The sequence below is a fragment of the Eulemur rufifrons genome, chromosome 2 (assembly GCF_041146395.1).
Source record: "Eulemur rufifrons isolate Redbay chromosome 2, OSU_ERuf_1, whole genome shotgun sequence".
Lineage (NCBI taxonomy): Eukaryota > Metazoa > Chordata > Mammalia > Primates > Lemuridae > Eulemur > Eulemur rufifrons.
Genome location: NC_090984.1, coordinates 18255953 through 18263452, shown reverse-complemented (window position 1 = coordinate 18263452; position 7500 = coordinate 18255953).

Here is a 7500-nt window from a genome sequence, read left to right as displayed (position 1 = left end):
GCAATCTTCCCAACTCAGCCTCCCAAAGTGCTGGCTCACACCTGTAATCTCAGCATTTTCAGAGACCGAGGAGGGAGGATCACTCGATGCTGTGAGTTGGAGATCAGCCTGGGCACTGTAGCAAGACCCCGTCTCTAAAAAAAATAAAAAATTAGCCAGGTGTAGTGGTGTGCGTCTGTAGTCCCAGCTACTCGGGAGGCTGGGGGATCGCTTGAGCCCAGGAGTTGGAGGCTGCTGTGAGCTAGGCTGACGTCACGGCACTCTAGCCAGGGTGACAGAGCGGGACTCTGCCTCAAAAAAAAAAAAAATCCAGTCGCCCCACCCTCCCCCAGCCCCGCACACACCCCTCACTTGCACGGTGATGCCAGGGCTCCCCACCAGGCCCAGCCCCTCTGCACTGCCAAGACTTTGCATGTGCTATTCCCACTACCTCAATGCTGTTCCCAGCTCTTTTCCTGGAATGAACGTCGGTGCCACCTACAGCTTTCAGGACAAATATGAACCCCTCATGCCAGGGTCCCAGGCACCGTTTGAGGTCAGCCACCCTCAGACTGTGAGTCCTCCCCTCCCTGCTGGGCCCCCCATGCTGACTGCAGGCCTGGCAGGCAGCAGGTACAGGGCAGGTCCATAAGGGTCCCATGCCCAGGACACAGCTTGTAACATCGTAATGTCTGGAGACTGAACAGGCATACGTGTGCAGGAGGAACCCAGCAAGTGGGTGACCTGGAGGGTGATCAGCACACAAGCCTTGGGGCCCACTGTGGGGGAGGACGGCAGAGGTGCTTTGAATGACCCAGTGCCACCTTCGTTTCTGGCCTGCTGGGGCACCCGCCCACCTGCGCCAGGCCCAAGCAGCCCATTAAGCGATTTTTTTCGTCCACTTACAGCTTGCGGCATCGACAGGCAGGCTCAATATCTGACAGGCGCTGGCCTTGGAGAGAGATCGCAGCCGCTTCGATACAATATTCCCTCTTGTCGGCCCCCCTCGCCCGCCTGGGGCTGTGTCACCCCCAGCCCTGCTGTGTGTGGATGAGACGCAGCCCCCTTCCCCCCATGAGATCCTTCCAGTGGAGCTGGGCTCAGATTCAAGGTGGGGACAGCCAGGGGGAAGGAGATTTGCCAGGTTCCCGTGGGGTCACCTCCCCCAGGAAGCCCTCCTAGAATTCCCACAGCTCTGGGGCATGTGGGGCAGGGTCTGGGGAACAAGGAGCCCTCCCTGTGTGGTGCTGTACACCCCCTGTGTGGGCTGTACCCCCCCCGTGGCCTAGACTGGACTCTCTGTGGACGGGATTGACTGTCTCTGTGGGGTCACCCCGCACTGTCCAATGCTCAGATCCTCCTCTGTCTGTTCTGCCGACCCAGGGGGAGGCAGAGCCGGGCACAGGTGCCCACAGCCCAGAGCTGCACCCAGGGGAGAGGCCGGCAGGATGAGCTGGTGACAAGCTGGAGGGTGGACAGACCAGGTTTGTGCATTCTGTCCTGAGATGGAGGACACAGTCTGAATCCCAGCAGGAAGGGGAGGCTCAGGCTGGCAGGTGGCAGGAGGGGCACCTCCTCCCCAGGCTGCAGACCCTTGAGTTCCAGCTTTGGCGCCAAGGGCAGGGCTCTGCTCCTTCCTCTCTGGAAGTCCGAGGTGGGAGGGCCCATTCAGGACGCCCACCACGGACATCTCCCAGCTAGACCCAGCTTCCTCCGGCCGGGGCCTCAGGAAACACCCAGGACCGCAGTAAAATGGGAACCATGCCCCGCCCTCCGGGTTGGGTGAGGATGGGACGCAGCTGTCAGTGCTGTTTGTAAACTGAGTCACTGGGCATCTCCAGCCTGGCAAAGTCCACCCACAGAGGGGGCTTGGGAAGGGCGGGGGGAAAGACTGAGTAATGAAAAGATATTTGCCCCTCCCCCAGCCAGATTCCAGAACCTTCTCTCCAGGACCAAGGGTGTCCTGGGCAAGAGAAGATGGGGATGTAGGAGGAGGGGGCCTCCCAGGGAGATTGCCACTCACAAAAATGAGCCCCATTCATTCTCTGAGTAATAATGAGACCCCTACCCCATCCCCGCCCGCTGTGGTGCAAGGTGGTGCTAAAGTCCCAGCCTGGGGCCAGAGCTCTCAGGGAGCCCCCCAGGCTTTCGGGAGACAGAAAGGACATAGGTCTGGGCCAGAGGGAGAGACGGGGGCTGGGGGAGCCCCTGAGCGGGCTAGGGGAGGAGAGGAAGCCATCCAGAGGAGGGGGCATTGGAGCTGGGCTCTGCAGGTAGAGCAAGAGTTTTCCAGGGAGAGGTGAGAGAACATGGCAGTTTGGGCAGTGCTGGGAGGGGCTGACAGCTGGGACTCAGCTGGGGAGGACGCCCCCTCCTCAGACGGGAGGGTCGGGCTAGGGGCTGAGGGTGACTCAGCAAGGACTAGGAGCAGGTAGTGGCAGATCAGGGTGGGCTGGAGGGGCTGGGCCTGCTCAGGGGGCCCCAGGCACACACCTGGGGGACAGCATGGCCCCACCCCCCACTCCACTCTCCACACATCCAACCCAGCCTCCCCCCGCTCAGGGTTATTAATTTTTCAGAGAAGAAAATGCTTTTTGTATTTTTTCCAGGCAAAATATTGATAATGGACTTAATGTGCCCTTCCTGCTTTTGTGTGTGGAGAGAGCTTTTCTGTCCTGGCTGCCGCAGAGGCTGCCCCCCGCCCCCGCGCCCCTGCACCCCCTTCGGCAGGGTCTGCGCCGGGCGTCTGCAGGGACCGGACGGGCGCGGGGTGGGGGTGTTTTGATCGCCACTGAGCGGGGTGGCGCGGGCTCCTCCCCGCCTCACCCCCCCATGCCACCTCCACAAAGCCAGACGCCCGCCCCACAGTGGGTCGATGCTCCCTGCTAGGGAGCTGGTGTTTCCGGCGGCTCCAGGCTGAACTGCATCTTCCAGGTGTTTGAAATTTTGCTTCCTTGTTCTTGTGGAAGCAGAAAGGTAGGCGCCTCCTTCGTGCGTTGATCCGTTGATTCATTCATTCACTCCCTCCTGCATGGCCCAGGGACCATGCACCCACAGGAAGCCTGCACAGGGTGGTCTCCACTGACTCTGAGCCCAGGGTTTGAACTCGGGGCAGCACCAGCATAAATAATCATTTACAAACATGCTCCGCCACACATTGATCCAGGGGCAGAAGATCTCGAAAGTGCTGCCCCAGGGAAACCTGCTCCCTCCAGCGGCAGCGGCAGCAGCCAGCCCAGTCCACATGCCAGGCCTGCTGGGACCCGCCTCCAGCTGCCAGACAGGGGCCTGGCTGGGCTCTGCATCTGGCCAGAGTCCCTCAAATGGAACCCCAGGGGCCCAGGACTGAGGTGTTATCATAAACTAGGCAGGTCCCAGGTGCAATGCTTCAGATTCCATTCACAGACCTCTCATGGGTGTCCCTACTGTGTGCCCCTGTCCTCACCTGGGTGACAGGGACACCAGGTCATCCCAAACCCTGTTTGGGTGCCCAGGGTGGGGAGAGAGACAGCAGGCAAAGCAGCCCACTGTGCTGGGAGTGGGGCATTTAGTAGGTCCTCAGGTAGGGAACCAGGAGAGATTTTTGTTGGACAGAGGCAGGGGCGCAGTCTGGCCCTCTTGCGGATGCTGACCGCTGACCTCTGACCCCCGACCCCCTGCCTCAGCCAGGCCCAGGGTGCTACCCTCCTGCTATGATAACGGCCAACAGGGCTCAGCACAGGCCAGGTGCCTGGGTCCAAGTGCTTGACTTACATTCAGTCACAATAATTCCATGTTATCCCCATTCTACAGATGGGGAAACTGAGGCACAAGGAATTGAGTGAGCTGCCAAGAGTTGGGGGGTGGCTGAACTCAGGAGCTCGGGCCTGTCCCATTGCAAATCCCACAGCTACATCCACACCCAGTTCTGTAATTGTCCAGGTAGCCAGGGAACTGGAGCCCCCGTTTTCTCACCCATAAAATGGGAACAACAGCCCTCACCTTGCAACCTGCAGGGATGGAGTGGGGGGAAGTAAACTGAGGCAATATTCTGATGATTCTATTTTTTCTTAATTTTCTTAGGTACAGGGTCTCTCTCTGTCACCCAGGCTGGAGTGCAGTGGCGTCATCACAGCTCACTGCAGCCTCCAGCTCCTGGGCTCAAGTGATCCTCCTGCCTCAGCCTCCCGAGTAGCTGGGACTACAGGCGCCATCACCATGCCTGGCTAATTTTTCTATTTTTTGCAGAGATGGGGTCTCGCTATGTTGCCCAGGCTGGTCTTGAACTCCTGAGCTCAAGCCATCCTCCCACCTTGGCCTCCCAGAGTGCGGGGGTTACAGGTGTGGGCTACCATGCTGGCCTCTGAGTCCAGGAGCCCCAACCCCGCTCCATCCTGGACTCACCCTGGGTGACTCCTGGGAAACTTTCACTCTGCCTCAATCTCCCCCATCCACTCCCCTCTCACAGCTCTGTCATTTCTGTTCCTTTAAGAGGAGTCAGGAAAAAAGTGCGCAGCCTTGGGAAAGTCTAAGGAGTGGAAGATGGGGGCGGGGCAGAGGCTGGCCAACCCCAGGCAGCCTAAATCCACCTGCCCAGGCACCTGGTGGTACCTGTTCCAGAAATCAGCCTCTGGGGCAGCAGTTGCAGGGGGTCCGTGGTCTCTGTGGCGGGAACCTACCGTGGGCTGGTGGGGGAGGAGCCTGCTCATCCCTTTGTCCACCCCTCACTCTCCTCCCAGCCTCCCAGGCAGAGCTGGCCTGGCTCCCCCAGGAGCGATGGAGAATCAATCCCAATGGCTGGGTGGGGGCTGGGCGGGGGCCGTCCTCTGGGAGGCCTCCTCTCCCTCCCCTGCCCTTCCCCCCCAGCCTCAATCCTCTGACCTCTGCTGTGGGTTTCCTCTTGCTGCCTCCACCTGCCGTAGCCTTTGCATAGTGCCACCAGGTGTCCTTGAGTGTGTGCTGTGTGTTTTGTCCCCATTCCACTGATGGGGAAACTGAGGTTCTCGAAGGGTCAGAGATGTGGGTCACAGGAGGTGGGATTCTAATGTAGAGCCCATCCCTCACCTTGCAGGGTGCCCTGGGGGTGGAGCCCCAGAGGGCTGGGGTCCCAGGCCAGCTGCCCTGCAAACCAGCCCCGTTCCAAATGCCCTCCAGGGTGGCCAGCCTGGGCCTCAGTCTCCCCGCCTGGGAGATGGTCTGTGACAAATTAGCCACAGCAGCTGAGCCTGGGCTCCACACGCCTCCTCTGCCCCTGCCTGTCATTCCACTTCTCAGAGCGGAAGGGCTTTGATTTTTTCCAAGGCAGCTGAGAGGTGCCCACTCAGCTGTCTGTGCCTCAGTTTCCTAATCTGTAAAACAGGCAAAGGGGGCAGCTGGATGACTTCTGGGTCCCTCCCCAACTGTCCCTGTGTCTGCTGGCGCTGTGACCCCAGGGGAATCCCCTGCGCTGTGTCCGGGGCGTGGCAGCCTCCAGGGGACCCTCCTAAGGGGGCCACGACGCCCCCTCCCAGGCTCTCACCTCCAGGTGCAGGGTGGGCTGCAGGGAAAGGCTGCGTCTTACCTCCCGGCACACAGAGAATTCAATAACACCAGAAATGTTTTGTTTTGTTTTGTTTAAAGCGAGGAGGAGGATGAGAGGGAAGCCCGGCAGCTCCAGCCCAGCCGAGGTGCGGGGATTTATTGCGGAGGCAATTACTGCCTAGCGGTCTGGCCCGGGCGGTCGGGAGGGGCCCGGTGCTCGTTAGGGAGGGGGCTGAGCAGCAATTACAGCTGTTAGCACAGGCGGGGCGGGCAGGGGAGGGGAGGGGAGGGGAGGGAGAGAAGAGGAGGGCTGGGGGGAGGAAGGGTTGGAGGGAGGAGGGGGAAGAAGGTAGGAGAAAGAGGAGGCCAGGAGGGGGAAGAGGAGGAGGAGGAGGGAGGGTGAGGAGAAGGGTCCTTGGAGACCCCCAACTTGGCCTCACCCTTGGGAACATCAAGTCCCTCCTTCTCCTTCCCAGAGAGAGGAACGGAGGCCCAGAGGGAAGTCCTAGCCCTGACACCCCCCAGCTGGCTCTCCCAGACTGCCAGCCCTCCAACTGTCCCTGCTCCCCTGCCCCACCCCCCTGGCCACCCCTCCACACCTGACCCCCATGAGCAGGGTTCATGGGCGGAATCGGGGATCCCCCACAAGTGCAGGCTGAGCTGTCCCCCAACTGCCAGGGCCGGGGCTTCCTGGATTGTCCCCAGGGCTGGGTTGGTGGGGGGGACCCTGGCGCAGTGACGGTCTCTATAACTGCAATCCGCCCAGGAATTCAGCCATGGCTTCAGCGTGGCCCACATGAGTGTGTCCACATAACTGGACACACGCTGGGGTCGGGACACCAGCCCGTGGCCTGGGGGCAATCTCAGAACCTCCTGTGCCTCAGCGTCCTCATCTGGAAAATGGGAATAAGTACAGTTGCTGCCTGACAGCACAGCGGGCTGCAGGGTGGGGAGGGAGGTGGAACGGGCTGGCTGGGTGCGTCAGGCCCCCTGGGAACAGGGGACTCCCACCACCCGGGAAGGGAGTAGTGAGGCTGGCGCTGATTCCCCAAAGGAAGAAAACAAGTTTCCTCTCTGCACACGGTGACTCACCTGCCCCACTCAGGAACAAACAGCTCCCTGCCCGCCATACACACACACACACACACACACACACACGCACACACACACGTGTGTGCACATGCTATCCCCAGTTGTGCATACTGCACAGGGAAGGGATTATTCAAAGGCCTCCAAGGACCCTCCCCTGCTTGGCCTCCCAGCCAAAGAGAAAAAGCCCGATCCCCTCTTAGCCTGGCATTCAAGGCCTGGCTGTGACCCTCCCCCCCAATACTCCGCCTAGTTCCTGTGTTATCTCACTGACTCATTCAGCAAATACTAGTGCAGGCCTGGGAGGTGCCGCCACTGGGCTAATGCCAGACTCCTGCCCCCTGCCCACCTCCCTCCCTAAATCACAAGGAGTCTTTTCATCTCTTGATTTACCTATCTCCCTATAACTCCTACACATCCTACAAAACCCAGCCTCAAGGGGCCTCCTCCAGGAGGATGGGGTTGACTGTGTGGTCTTTATCTTTCCCTCCTTAAGCCTGGGAGCTCCAGAGGGAGGGGCAGGGGCTGAGGCCCCAGCTCTAGGGTGGGGGCTGCACAGAGAGGTCTGTCAAATCTAGTGTATGGCCCAGCCCCACCCCCACCTAGGCAGGCAGATTCGCCTGTGAGGTGTATATCCCCTTCTCCCAGACCCAACTCCGCCTCCCCACCCAGAGTACAGGAGGGGAGACTGACCGGGAGGTGGCAGGGATGTGGGGGTGGTCGGGGATGGGGTGCTGTCCCCTCCCCCCCCAGCGTAAAGGGCGGAAAGGGCGCGGTGTGTTCAGAGAAATGGCGACTTGATGGGGCGCCAGCCACGTCTCCAGCGCGCCAGGCCAGGCCGGGGACGAGGCCCCAGGCCAGATGCCGCCCAGCGGGCACCCGCCGGGGTGGGGTCCTCACTCCCCGCCTGGCCTCGGTCTCTGCGTCTGCGAA